At 42.4% G+C, this 14,900-nt stretch overlaps 1 pseudogene; it reads right to left on the bottom strand.

Moving 5' to 3' along the window:
• Window positions 1–658, bottom strand: part of LOC149162249 (alanine--glyoxylate aminotransferase 2 homolog 1, mitochondrial pseudogene) — a 67,072-nt pseudogene extending 66,414 nt beyond the window's left edge.
• Between the last annotated feature and the right edge of the window lie 14,242 nt (window positions 659–14,900).

Raw genomic sequence — 14,900 nt, forward strand, 5'->3', positions numbered from 1 at the left:
GACAAAATATAGCAGGGGCATTCTTTAATCCAAAAGGCACTACTATGTATTGATATGAGCCCCATTCTATAGCAAATGTGGTCTTGTGCCGATCTTCAAGTGCAATCCTAATATGATCTGTAAATGAGCAAGCTTCTCGATCTCCTACATTGTCTAGCACTTCATCTGTGAGAGGGGTAGAGAAGAGGTCATGTAAACATGCATCATTAAAATTCCTTAGATCAACACAGATTCTAATTTCTCCTTGAGTCTTATTTTCTTGCACCACCATAGGACTCACCCATTTTGATTCTTTTATTGGTTCAATAATTCGTGTTGGTATCATGCTATCAAGCTCTATCTCTAATTTCTCCTTATACTTAGGATTCAGCCTATAAGGTCTTTGTTTGACTAGCTTCGCATTAGGATTAAGAGGAATCTTCATGACTCCTAGATCTCCTAGTATATCCTTCATCTCTGAAAACTTGGAGGGAAACAATTCTTGGTATTCATGAAGTAACTCTGTAACTTCATTTACTGTATCTTCATCCCAATAGTCTCTTATTGTTACAAACTTGGGTTCCTTTTCTGATCCTATGTTCACCTTCTTGGTCTTTAGTGGATTCATTATATCTGGTATTTCTAGATCAAGTCCATTTACTTGACGTATCCTTCTCATTCTTCTATATCGATGTTGTGAGGATCTTCTTCCTCTTATGGAGTAAGGTTATACATTTCCAATGCATTTTCTATTTGCATAGCCCAATCAGGCCGCTACTATGTCAATGGGGTTGCATTCTCAAAGATCTTCTTCTTAACTGTCTGAAGGACCAAATCTATGTATGGGAAATCATTCTTAAAGCTAAAGGTTAACATGAAGCCATCAACCATGTCCGCTGAGTTTACTGTACCATGTCAAAGCTCTATTTCTAAGTACCAGTTCTTAGGGATTGTCTCTAATGTATGAATGAATCCATGTATGCATTCTTGTTGTGGAATCTCCTTCCATGTTGTAGTGCATAGCTGGATATGCTTCCTAGGATTAGTTCCACCATCATATTTTATCTCTATTTCTGTATCTTGTTGTCCAAACCTTATCCAAATTTATCTTTGACATTCCTACCAGCCTATTACATTCTTCTTGAGTGCACCACATGTTGTCTTGATGGGGCTTGACCTAGGTTTGGAGTTAATTACCCAAAAAAATCCCTACACTACTGACCCTTTTGGCAACAGCCAGCGGAGCGTGGACTGAGGTCTCACCCAAAGTAGTGTGGGGGGATGCTGGAACTAGGTTTCCGCACCCTTGAGATGTCTGAGGGGTCGATTTAGTCTAAGTGTGAATGGCTTTGCATAGGTCACTTCATGCACTGCCCTAACTTGCGAGGCCTTCACGATCTGTTATAATCGCCTTCGTACAAACCTAACCATGGGATGAGGAGCTTTCACACTGCTAAGGAAATGATCTATACTATTTTCCCAAGTTACACCATGAATCTTACTTATCTTCTTATAACTGTTAGTTAACTTCACGTAAATAGATAGTTTATCTTATATTCACTTAATCAACACAATCATATATGTTCACACACCATATAAACAACAGAAATGTAATTTATGCCCAATACATTTAATGCATAAAACAGTAAATAAATACAGAGGAATGGTATAAAACTTCTCTTTATTAATGCTTCAATCGGTTATAGACTCAACTTGCCCTGCACACTCAGCTACAAAATACTAGGCCTCTGCGCACTCAGTTGCGGAACCCTCTCCTACCGTACGACCCAAAGACTCGACTCTACACTTAGATAAGACTCAATTCTTTATCCTTCATTCATGACTTCGTCCTCCCCTATTTACAACTTAGAGCCTCACTCTATTTATACAATCCCATGGTCTACGGACCATGGGTAGATCTTTAAAGCGGACATTATATTACAAAAATGAGGGTGGACAACCCTATGACTCATTTACAAGTTCGCACTTTGCACCCACAAAACGCGGAGTCTTTACATTGTATTTAGTCAAAATTTAGGCTTTAAGCCCCAAAACTTCCCTTGGGGGATCCCGTGCCCTCGAGTCACTCTATCAATGAAGAGATATTCACATGGAGACCTCCCAACTTTGCCTAGACCGCTGCAAGTTCGGTAACGCACTGAGCAGCTGCTTACTGCACTTCCTGAACTTGTTGTTCAAAGACCACGGTACTTGAACTACTTCCCTGCACCTAGTTATAGTCCCACACGTCCTTTCAACTATCTGGAACACTAAGACTATTCTTCGGTTGGCTAGTCAGATAGCCAGGCCACCTGTGTATGGCTTCAACCGACTGCCATTCACTTTTCCTGGGAAAGGTTCTCCATTTAACTTTACCAACTGCACCGCACCTCCATCTGTGACCTCCTTAATAACATATGGTCCCAGCCAATGCATTCTAAATTTTCCTAGGAATTTATCAAACTTACTATCATACAGTAACACCAAATCATTCACCTTGAAGGTGCACAACTTAATATGTCAATCGTTCCATGCCTTTTCACGTTGATTTTGTACCTATTGGTGAAAACCAGCTAAAAATCATTCTTCCTCAAGTTCCTCCAACTGTGCGAACCTCTCCTCCAGGGCTCTGCGGTCTGTCATACCTGTGAGCACTGCTATGCACAAACTAGGTACGATGTATTCCATCGGCATTACGGCTCCCACTCCATAGACCAGCCGGAAAGGTTTTTGCCCCATTAGTTTCTTGCATGTTGTCCGTAAGCCCATAATACTACAGGTACGTGCAAGTCCCAATCACTTTGCTATGCATTGCATCCTCTAGTCAGCGCCATCTCCAGTACTTTGTTAAATGCTTCTACTATCCCATTAGCTTGTGGGTGATACAATGTGATTTTCTGATGATACACTTGAAACTCTTCTGTCAGCGCACTGATTGTCTCGTTTAGGAAATGTGTATTATGGTCACTCATCAAGATCTTCAGACATCCAAATTGTGTCAATACATGTTCAAACAGAAACATCGCAGCCATCGCAGTCGTGCAATATTTTACCGGTTGCGCTTCTGTCCAACGAGTTAGGTACTCTGTCATAGTGATAATATGTCTCGCATCCATTTTTCCTTGAGGTTTAATAGGTCCTACAAAGTTGATCGCCCACTTTTCAAAGGGCTGCAACGTCATTTGCTGATTCAAAGGAATCTTCTCCCTCCACGATGGTTTACATGTTCTTTGACATACATCAGAGGTGTTGGAATGTGCTTTTGAATCCTGATGAAGGGTAGGCCACCACAACCTTGTGCGGAGAATCTTCTGTGCAGTCACTCTCCCTACATAATGTCCTCCCGCAGTGCTCCCATAAGCATCCGCAAGGATATTGCTTCGTTCAAATTCAGGTACATACCTTCGCAGTATCTCATCGTTCCCCATCTTATATAGGTGCCCCACAGTGACAGAGAAATTTTCCACGCGTACCACTAGTTCCTTCTTCTACTAGATGGAGTACTCTTTCGGCATAGTTTGAGTCGTAAGAAAGTGGATTGTATCTTCAAAATTTCTATTCACTACATGCACATCCAAGAGTTGTGCATCAAGTAATCCTTCCTCCAAACTAGTAGGTTCCTCTCCTGTCTCAATGCGCGACAGGTGATCCGGTCCTACGTTCAATCGTCCAGGTTTCACAACAACTTCAAAATAATATTCTTGGAACAATAAAAGCCATCCACATATGCGCCCCCCCAACACAGGCTTATTGACCATATCTCCCAACATGAAGTTCATGTGCAACCACATAGGTTGTTTTCCATATGCCTATACCCAGTTGGATAGATGCGCGCGCAGACCATCCTGCCCATTGTATTTATCGGCCAATCACACTTCAGGCTTCCCAAACCGTGTGCGCATCATCCTCCTACATGTGCGCCATTCTTCAAAGATTCCATTGTTCATACCCCACCACCTTGCGGGCATAGCATGTAGTACCCAATTCAAGGCCTGGAAATGTTGCTTTTTCATAACCTCCCTTTCAAACTTATCTAGCAAAGTATCTACCTCACTTAACCCATCATAAGTAGGCAGATCCCTTACTTCCGTCGATACACAGTGCGATGATATTGTGATCATATTACAGTTCAGCATGGTTACCTCGTGTAACGAGTTCTGCCATCGCTCTATCTCCTCATCAAAATCCAAATTACAGGAGCTTTCACTCTCCCATGAGATCTGTCTGTCCACAGTAGGATTCACCCAATCTTGATCTCGCATGGTTATTTTATAGATGCAGTCCAAATCATCATCACTTTCATAGTCGTGCACCAGCTCTATATAGCACGATCCCTCAGCAGGGTCCAAAGGTATAACTACGTGTAGAGACTTCTTTTCAAAAATCATCTTGTGCTTATTTAGATTAATCACCCTGTTCATGTTAGTGGCCCAATTAATTCCTAAGAGCGTGGGGTAGGGATTGTTGTCATAAAAAATCTCTATTACTTCAAAGTCTACTAGCGTGCTCGTTCCTTCAATATTCATAGTGATACCCTAGAATCTCCTGACAGGTATTCTCTTTTGTTGATTCGTCATTCATAGCTAGATAGGAGACCATTGCAGCGTAGGCCTCCCCATGTGCTCCCATGTCTGCTTCAGCAGAACGTTCATGTCCGATCCTAAATCCAAAATTACTTGGTCCATCTCATATTCTCCAATCTGCATGGTTAGCCTCATTTCTCTTCCCATCCTCGTCTTATGCTTTCCAATCTTCCCGACTATGCGTGGTTCTCCTAGCATCCTCCCAGCACATCTATTAATGAGTTCCTGTAGTCCCTTTATAGCCTTACTGTCGTGCAATAACTTTATGCATGTTTCCAAGAACATCATAAGCATAAATGGGTCCATTTCCGACTCTGTCTATCTTCTCTTCCTAAAGTGGAGGCAGCAGTGAAGCTCTTTTTAGCTTCCATGAATGTTTCCTTAGCGCACTCCAAATCAAACTTTGCTTCTTTAATCGGAGCCTTGAAAACCCAAGAGCTATCTTTGGGTTGTTTATCTTTATCATCTCAAGTCGAAATTCCACTTTGGAGCACAATTTTCACATTTGGATCTTCCTCGCGTGGCTCAAACCTCATCATCTACAGGTTCTAAGTTGGGGGAGATGCTAGTGATCCCTTGTCACGTATCCTAGCTATCAACATAGGACAATCTTCAGTCTCATCATCAAACAAGGTATAATATAGACATGATGGATGCATTGGGTTCGTACAATCATGGGCATAATATATTGACCCTCTGCAATTGTAGCATATCAGCTGTCTGCAACCTCTTCCAACTCATCCTCTACCTCGGCCTCATCTGTGCCCCTGAAATCCTATTCGCGCCACTCCTCCATTCTGGTCTAGGGGCCGCATTTCGGCCTAAACCTTGTAGGTGGGAGTTCTATCCATCATCAACTCATAACTCCTACAAGTGCACTCATCATGTCCCACCGACCTACAAAAGTTATATAACAATTGTTAAGAATTTTGAGTATATTTATGTAGCAAATGGTAGTTGTCTGTAGCGTGTTTCTATCCTATTTGAAAAATCGTACACCACAAATCAGGCATCGTGCTAGGTCCTCCTTGTGCTTCTGGCCTTAATGGCATCGGTCCTCCTCCTCTGAGGTAATTCATGAACACCGAGCAATGGTCCTTATCATGACCCTGACCCTTGCATTTTATGCACCATACCTCTTCGCGCACTTCTGGGCAAGCTCTCCTGTCCTATTTCAGACTCTTCATCTCAAGGCATATGTTTTTCAACTGCGCATGCATCTTCTGAACTCCTAAGTTAGGATCCTGCATTGGGGTCTCATGCAACCTCATCACAATCTCTAAGGCCTCTTCCTGAGTTGTTAACTTCTGATGTGATAGCACGCTCCTCAAATGCAGTGTTAGTGATGTTGCAAACCATTCACGATGTTGTCCATCCGTTAGATTCATATTAGCTTTGCGAATCATACACTTCAACCTCTGATCCAACTCCTAAGGAGTTTCACCTGGTAGCATCATGATTTCTTTGAACCCAATGATTGATTCTGCTTCAGACTTCAACCTGCTAAATTCTCTATTTAGCATAGCTTGGATATCCGTGATTCCCACATTCGGATTGTCATTAAAATGCTTAATATGCCAGGTCAACACGCGGTCCTACATGGCGCTAACCAGTGTCGCTTTCTTTATATTGTTATCTGTAACTCCCTGCGGTTCCCATATGAATTTTATGACAAACAAAAATTGGTCGAGAACCTCATTTCCTACTCCCTTGAACACAGGCACTTTATCGTGCTTGCCATATTGACTCGTGGTGGTGGCGGAGGTGGTACGGGTGAAGATGGAGGTGAAGACAGTGAAGCTAGTGGTGGTGTTGGTGGGAATGGTATGTGGGGAATTCTCTGCCTTATCAAATGAATCATACTTCACGGAGAGACCTCGTGATCTCTTCTTCATCCCCTCGCGGAGGTGAAATCAAAGGGCTATTCTCTAGTCCCTTACTTCCTTCGTTTCTATAGGTTTTTCTACTTCCCGTAGCTTTGAACATCAAGGTAATTGCGTAGCTCTTTTTTCACACAATAATATTTTAATCCAAGTATTCAAAGACTTTACATACTTACCTCAAGGTCCTTTGAGAAAGTGTCACTCTACCTCGCTATAGCTGACTGAAGTATCTACTGCGAACTCAGTAATGAATCCTCCTATAATCCGATCGAGCCACTGATCAACAGCGCAAACGATGTTATCCTCTGAAGATTCCAATCTACGCACCAACTCTGGGGTCCAAACAATAGGACCGACGAGCTTCGACCTTCCTTGGTGTTTTCGGGAAAAGTGTCTATTCAGAATGACCCTATCCCACTGAGTTGTGACAGTGACTCAGAAACAAACAGGGAAAACTATTCTTGTATTCTCCTTTATGAACTATAAACGAAGATGAATAGGATGAACCAACATGTGTCTTGCGCTAGTCCTTTGATCCAATCTCTCTTCTCTTTGACAGCTTCCAACTATCTGTTCCCTCACTTGCCCAGCGTCACCAAGTTCCTGCAAGTTCACAGAAGAAAGAAACTACATAAAGACATGGATTTATGTTCATAAAAAGCTTAGGATCATATTTAAGCTAAACATACAAATACAAAACACATCAATGATATACAAGCATGTAGGAGAAACTCAAATAGTTTTATTGATAAAACAAGGAGATCCAGGAGGAGTTACAACCGATAATTCCTGATCCAGCATCAACCTCCCAGCATAGAATCCCTTCTTCACCTCCAACAAAGCATAAATCACCCAATACTATGATGTCTATCACAAAACCAACAGCAATTCTCTGCAATGTACAAAATTCCAGCCTCTGGATCTCTTGGTGAGGGATCCATATATATATGTATGCAAAGAGGATGAGTCAGCTCATGAATTGCTTAGTGGCTTCTCTCTGTCAGTTCTTGCTTCCACTTGGAGACTGAGAGCCTCTTACTCATCACTGGTCGAATTCAGTGAGGCAAGTGTCATTGGAGAAGATTCTGGAAGCTTCCAGTGTCTCTCCGCCTCGCGAAATGACTCTGCCACTTGTCATTTCCCGCTCAACGCACCTTGGTAGTGCATTCAAGTGCGTTGCAACGCACCTAGCCAGTGTATTTGGGTGCTTTGCAATGCAGCTAGCTAGTGGAGCATCTGAAATGATCCTGTTTTGACTAGTTTGGAGCAGTTTCTGGTGGAGAACTTCTGGGAGGAGCTGTACTTTGTTGACCTTGTTTCTTTAGGAGCTGGAACAACACTTTTACAGACTTAGGATCCCTTGGTTTATGGACATTTCATGCTTATATCTGTAAGGCACAAAAATGTCTATAACAGTTGCCCCCTAAAGTATGAGGCCGTTTATCGGGTGAAATGCTTTATTAGGAGGATCCGAAGTTCTTCTAATGCTGGGGAGGAGACCTGTAATAAGATACAATACAATACATTATCTTCATACTGTTTTCATGATCTAGGTGAGGCGGGAATTCCCATGCTCAGATTTATAAATTCATTTCCATGTACATAGGACAGAAAATCGTCTGATGGTAGACTGATGATTCTGATGAAGTCATCATCCTTTTGGTAGGATGATTATCTGTGTTGCAATGCTGTACATTTCAATGTATTTATTTTTCCTGAATATATATCGCAGCCCGGATGGATGAAACTAGATCCGGGGTCTTCAATCTCGTCCGATCTTCACTCTAAGTACAAGTCGATCCATGTGATAAATGTTTTGATGTCGAACATGGAAAGACATCGCTTGATTACCAGTCAATGATGTAAACTGTTAACAAGCACGAGAGGAATCACCGATAATGATAATGACCCTCAAGGTACTGCAGTACAATTCACGTGGTGTGAATAAAGGACTTGGCATCGAACACCACGCAAAATCTTTCGGTCGAAGGTCATTGATGTATACCTGTCTCCGGAAGTGAGAAACTTGCCATTGAGGCATGCAAGCTTCAAAGTACTGAAGGGGTGTTCCTAGATCAACTTCTTGGATAATGAGTTGATGTCGACAAGAAGCGATCCATCAAAGGAGGGCCTTAATGAATCCCACATCAATGACATGGAACGGAGCAAATGATTTTGATTGAGGTGAAAACGATCTGGTGATATATGGTTCAGGGCGGCGATCATGAAAGAATGAAGTATAATGTATGGTAGTGGATGGGACACGGGTGACTTCTCTGGATGACTTCTCTTGAACATGTCGGCGACACTTATGTGATGGATTGGTAGCATTTACCCCAAATGTGGATGGTATGGCGTGACCATGGTGATGTGACCGGTGAATGAAACAACCCAACCCGACTCAGGCACGGAGTGGAAGTGTCATGTTCAAGAGCGACTTGCTACCAATAAAGTTTCTTTGAGTTTTCTTCCCAATTTTTCCACAGTCATTGCTGACCAGTACCTCTTTATTTTTTCAAGCTTGAGGAGGATAACATATGCTTGTTCTATAATTTTCCCTTCGGGAAAACCCATCGCTATGTTTTAACGAGCTTAGCGATAGTGAAACTCGTTCTCGCCTAAAGACAAGTTTGTCTCTATTAATCTTTTTTAACGAGTCTAACGACAAAGATAACTCGGTCCTTTTCATTTTTAGAGAGTCTGAAAAGGTACGTAAAGGTAACTCCGGAGTTCCTTTTTCGTCATCTAATCCCTTAAGTCCGAAAAAGTATAAAACAATACAGAAGGGATGAATTTTCGATAGTTTTAACGAGTCGAACAAAACAAGCACTCGATCGTTTTGTGCAATAATCCCTCAGGTCCAAAAAGATTAAAATCTAGAGGAGGGATAGCACTTCCTGTCACTTTAACGAGATGGAAGGCCAAAACTCGGCAATCTTTTCATATTTTACGAGTCAGATGAAAAGAGCTTAAAGAAGACTCGTCTTTTGAGGAACGAGTGATAAAATGGGTAGCAGCTAATTCCAGGTAAGGTTTGGAATTTCCCAATCACAGCAGTGTTACAAGGATTGCTAGTTAAATCACTCTTCGCAGCTGTTCCTCAAAATGGGTAAACAATCAGATGGAGGTGAATGATCGGCCAATGAAAAAGTGGAGGTGACGGTGCAAACACGACCAAGGCTTTAAATGGCTGAAAATGCTTCATTCACGGTGGTTATTTACCGGAGGATAGTTCATTTTTTAATGAGCTTAAACGCGGGTGAAACATTTGCTCGATCTTATGTTTATTTTTTAACGAGCTTGAACTATGAGCTAAAACTGCTCGATTAAGTGGTCTTGTTTTGATTTTTACCATAGACAGCTTTGTCCTTCCAAAGATAGTACTGTATTTTCAACTGCTTCATCAAACTAGTTAGAAATGAACAATATTTGCTTTGAAAACGAGATTAAAATGCTAATACCTTACTTCGAACTACGTAAAAGTAATTAAAAATTGTTTTTTACCTCTCATTTTGCCATTTCATTTGAACTTGGTTTGTTGGAGCTTTGGAGGTGTTTTCCCCCTCGATTTTCATCAGCTGATTTTAGGAGATTCTGTGGACGATTCTCGGCGCCGTCTGGACCAGGTAGGAGCTAAACCCGAGCTCTTTCATTTCATGGTTTCCTTTTTGCATTTTGTTCTCTGTTCCCTGCTTTTTTGAGCCCCTGGGGTTTGATGGGCTCGTTCTGCCATCAACGCACCCTGGGCCCATCGAAACCTGCACTGAATGTTGGTCCTCCTGAAGGCAATTTGACCTTCAACCCACCTGTAACACTGCTGCAGGTGCGTTGGGCGCAGAAAGGAAAGTTGTTGCACAGTTTTTAACGGAATTTTTACCTGTTTCTCATCAAAATAAGGATCTAATCTCCTCTCTTGTTTTTTTTGCAGAGATATTGGAGCAAAATGACCCTTACATGGCGAGAACGAGAACATGAAGAAGAGGACATGATTGCCCTACATGATCCTGTTACAGTGAACGTGCTGCGGAACTGTGGCTTGCTGAAGTTCTTCCGCATTTCTAGCATGAGACAGTAGATTAACTTGCTGAAGTATTTGCTTGACTCTTGGGATCCTATCAACCAGGTCTTTCAGATTAGGGGCAAATCTATCCCCTTGACTGCAGTAGACATCTATTTCTTGACTGGCTTGTCGAGGCGGGGTGCCCCCATCTCTTTGTCAGGTTCGGCCCGAGGAGGTGATTCTGTGAGAGATTATGTCCGCCAGTATTGCAGGGAAGGATCCCAGCCGAGTAAAGATGGCAAGATCATCATCCGTGAGGTCGCTGATAGATCCCTTAGGACTATCTTATTCACTTTTGGTAGGATGGCCGGTAGCGCGTCTCTTCATGTAGCCAACAGATCTTATATGCAGTATGCCTTGGAATGCCTCCAACCGAAGGTGCTCAACTGGTGCGACGCAGTACTTCTTGTAATGAAAGGACAGTTGACCAAGATAAAGGATGGGAAGTTGAAGAGCTTTGGGTTCGGTTCTATTTTGACCGCCTTTGCCTTGGAGAAGATACCACTGATGCAGCCGCAATACATTGCACTCGATTTACCTTCTCCTACCGAACCACATATGCAGAGATGGGTTGACAATATGTCTAGGCATGCTGGTCAATCTCAGATTTCATTTTATGATACCTTCTTCAAGTGGTTTGATCGTCAGGATATGGTCTATTCCGAGTATCCATATGCCGGCATGGACTTCCGGGGTGATCCAGATTTGGTACTGCCGGATGGCGAGCAGTGGGGTGCTATTGGTAAAATCTCTGACCATATTGCTGTTTACTATTTTCATTTATAATGTCCTTGTGCTTTGTTCTATCAAGACTCTAATCAAACTCGTGTGTACATGCAAATGTTGGTCCTGTTCGTCCAGTAGTTCGTGTGAGAGTATCGGCTGTTGCCCTGGCAAGAGAGGCTGCCCGAAGGGTTATTCTTCGCGACCTCGATGTGGCCAAGACTCTTTCAGCTGTGCAGGAGCAGGTTGAGAGCCTTACTCTCGGTATTCCAGATGTGAGGATCGACGAGCTACCTTTGCAGTTACAGCGACATACTACTGGTGTGCCCAGACGATGGACTCGTCTCTTACGCATGATCGCACAGGCTGTGACTTGCTATCACGAGCATCATTAGACTAGGGTGCCCCCTAGTATTTTGAGTTTTTGGGTTGCGTGACCGATTTTGTCTTGGTTACAGAACATTATGTGTAAACCATAAACAACTATATATGTATTTTTGATTTTCGGAGTTTTATTTTGATTGAGTTATGTGATCCACATGTAGAACATTGACGATGTGTTTCTTTTTATAAATGTTGCAAATGTCTATCTAACACATAGTTTGCTATTGAGTCGGTTAATGTGTTTAAGTTTCTGGAAATATGCTGGTATTGAATAAGATCAAATTGTCTTTCCAAAATCTTAACCCTTAGGAACATGCGATAAATAGCTGGGTTTCAGACGGAATATATACCATTGAGTTGCAGTATTACGAGTTGTGAGTCTAGCCTGACGATTAGTCAGTGTATACCATGAGTGATGGCATCAGAGAGAAGTTCTATCAACGCACTATATTCAGCAATATTGTTTGTTGATCGACCAATACATACGCCTCTGAAACTTACTAACTCGCCGCTTGGATCAAAAATGGCCCAGGCTGCGGAGGATAGGTTCCGTGAACTACGACTTGCTCCGTCGGCATATCCAACACATGGTTCCAATGGGTTTGACATCTGCAATAAATGTAAAAAGGTGGATTACTCGACCAAAACAAACACTCTTAGCGAAAACAAAAATATAACAAAAGCATATTGGTTACTACTAGGCGTAGTAACGCTTGAGGTACAACCCGTTACGAGGTTGTGCCAGTGGAATCCCGTTGTAATCCATCAACTCGTAGGCTCCTTTTGCTAACACCCGCTTAACAATGTAGGGGCCCATCCATAAAGACTTAAATTTACCTACTCCCAACTTATCAGATTCCTGGTCTTAAAGCAGGACCAAGTCACCTTCCGAGAAGACACGGGGTTTGACATTTTTGTTGAACTGTGCCTTGACACGTTTCTTATGGGCTTCATTGACCAACGCAGCGTCACGACGGGTTTCATCCAATTGGATTAATTCCAAGAAATGAGCTTCTTCTTCTGAAGTTCCGGGGAGGAGATCGATTGCGAGTTTGAGAGACGAGATTTCACACTAGACTGGTAAGACTGCTTCCAGGCCATATACCAGTTGGAAGGGTGTGAACCCGGTCGCATTCCTTACCGATGTTCGGTAAGCCCACAAAGCTGAGTATAGGATTAGGTGTCGTCTTCTTTTGTGAACTCCGATCATCCTTTGCAGCATGCGTTTCAGGACCTTGTTGATTGCTTCAACTTGTCCGTTGGCCTACGGATAATATGGAGTAGAGCTGTCATGAGATAGCCCTAGTTTGGCAGCTAATTCAACCATCATGTGATTGTGAAAATGCGATCCATGATCTGTGACTATAGCCTGTGGTACGCCGAATCTGGCGACTACATGATTGAAAAGAAAAGGGTAGCTGTTTCACCAGTATTATCTAATGTAGGCATCGCCTCGGCCCATTTGGTAAAATAGTCAACTGCGACTATAATATACCCATGCCCCCCGATCGAGGTGGGGTTACATGTCATGAAATCGATGCCCCATTTGGCGAATGGCCCAACAACAACTATTGGCTGTAAAGGTGCGGGTGGTCTTCTGGTTTTTCTATCAAAAATTTGACAAGCATGGCAACTTCTGACTGCGGTTATGCAATCTTTGAACATGGTTGGCCAGAAGTATCCTTCTCGTAAAAATTTTTGTGCTGTAGCATATCCAGATTGATGACCCCCACACGCGCCTGAATGGCACTCATTCAGGGCTTTTTCGGCTTCCTCATGGGTGAGGCACCTCCTCAGAACTGTATCAATACCGCGACAGTAAAGTGTATCACCAACGATCATGTAGTCTTTTGCTTGGTATCGAATACGTTTTTGTTCAGAGTGAGAGGTATTTGGCCTGAATTTTTGGGTCTGGAGATAAATGATTATATCTCCATACCACTCATTGCTCACAGATATCAGAAACAAACTTTCATCCACGATTCATTCTTCGGATGTTTCATCGTTGGAGGACGATGGGAGATCGCATAATAATTCTGCGAAAACTAGAGATTTCTTTGATTTGGATTTTACAAATTCCAGATCAAACTCTTGAAGGATTGCTATCCATTTTGAATATTTGCCCCCCAGCAACTGTCGCGACAATATATAAGTCATGGTGTTGCAATCTGACAGAATGGTAGTTTTCCGAAAGAGGACATAGTGTCGAAATCTTTGTATCGCTTGAACTGCTGCAAGCGCTAGTTTTTCAACATAAGAATATTTGCTTTTTGTATCATTTAAGTTTTTACTTAAATAATAAATACGACGTTCTATTCCATTGACTTCTTGAACTAAAACCATTGCGATGGTCGTATCTGCTGCAGCTAGATACAGGTTAAAGTCTCTTTGATAATCAGGGGCGTACATTAATGATGCTTCCATTAGGGAATCTTTTAAAGCATCAAAGGAAGCTTGTGCGACCTGATCCCAGTTAAAGGGTACCCCTTTTTTCAAAAGACGTGTATAACCTTTAGCAAGTTCGGCATAATTTGGAATGAACCTCCTCAGAAAGTTTGCTTTTCCTTGGAGTTTCTGAATCTGAAGCAAATTCGAAGGTGGAGGCAAATTTATGATTGCCTGGACCTTACAAGGGTCGAGACTAATCCCATCCTTGGAGACTACAAAGCCAAGTAATAGACCAGAACCGACGCAAAATACACATTTGTGCGGATTGAGTCGTATCTTGTAGTGTCGGCAACGTAGAAATATCGCTCTTAAATTCTGCGGATGATCAGTCCGCTTTCATGAATGAGCCAGAAGGTCATCGAGATAAGGTTGAACGATGCTCTTGATATCATGGAAGGCATAATTCATTGCCCTCTGAAACGTTGCCCCTGTGTTCTTTAAACCAAAGGGTAATTTTCGATATGCGAACGTGCCCCACGGACAAATGAATGCAGTCTTTGACTGATCCTATGGGCGGATATTTATTTGATTATACCCGTAGAATCCATCCATGAATGAAAAGATTTCGCATCTGGTGCATTCATCAATTATCTGGTCAATGAAGGGTGTAGGGTAGTTGTCTTTTGGACAAGCTTGATTTACATCCCTATAATCGACGCACACTCTAATTGTCCCTTGTTTTTTCATAACCGGGACAATGTTCAATACCCAATCGGTTAGTAGAACCGGGTAGATGAAACCAGCATGGAGGAGTTTTTCAACTTCTGCCTTAATGGCAACGACTTTCTTGGGGTGCACCTGCCTCAGCCGTTGTCGTACCGGTTTAACATCTGGATACAT

This window comes from Pinus tabuliformis, chromosome 5_2 (genome assembly GCF_031772625.1).
Source record: "Pinus tabuliformis cultivar Carrire ecotype Pingquan chromosome 5_2, CPIR1, whole genome shotgun sequence".
NCBI classification, from domain to species: domain Eukaryota; kingdom Viridiplantae; phylum Streptophyta; class Pinopsida; order Pinales; family Pinaceae; genus Pinus; species Pinus tabuliformis.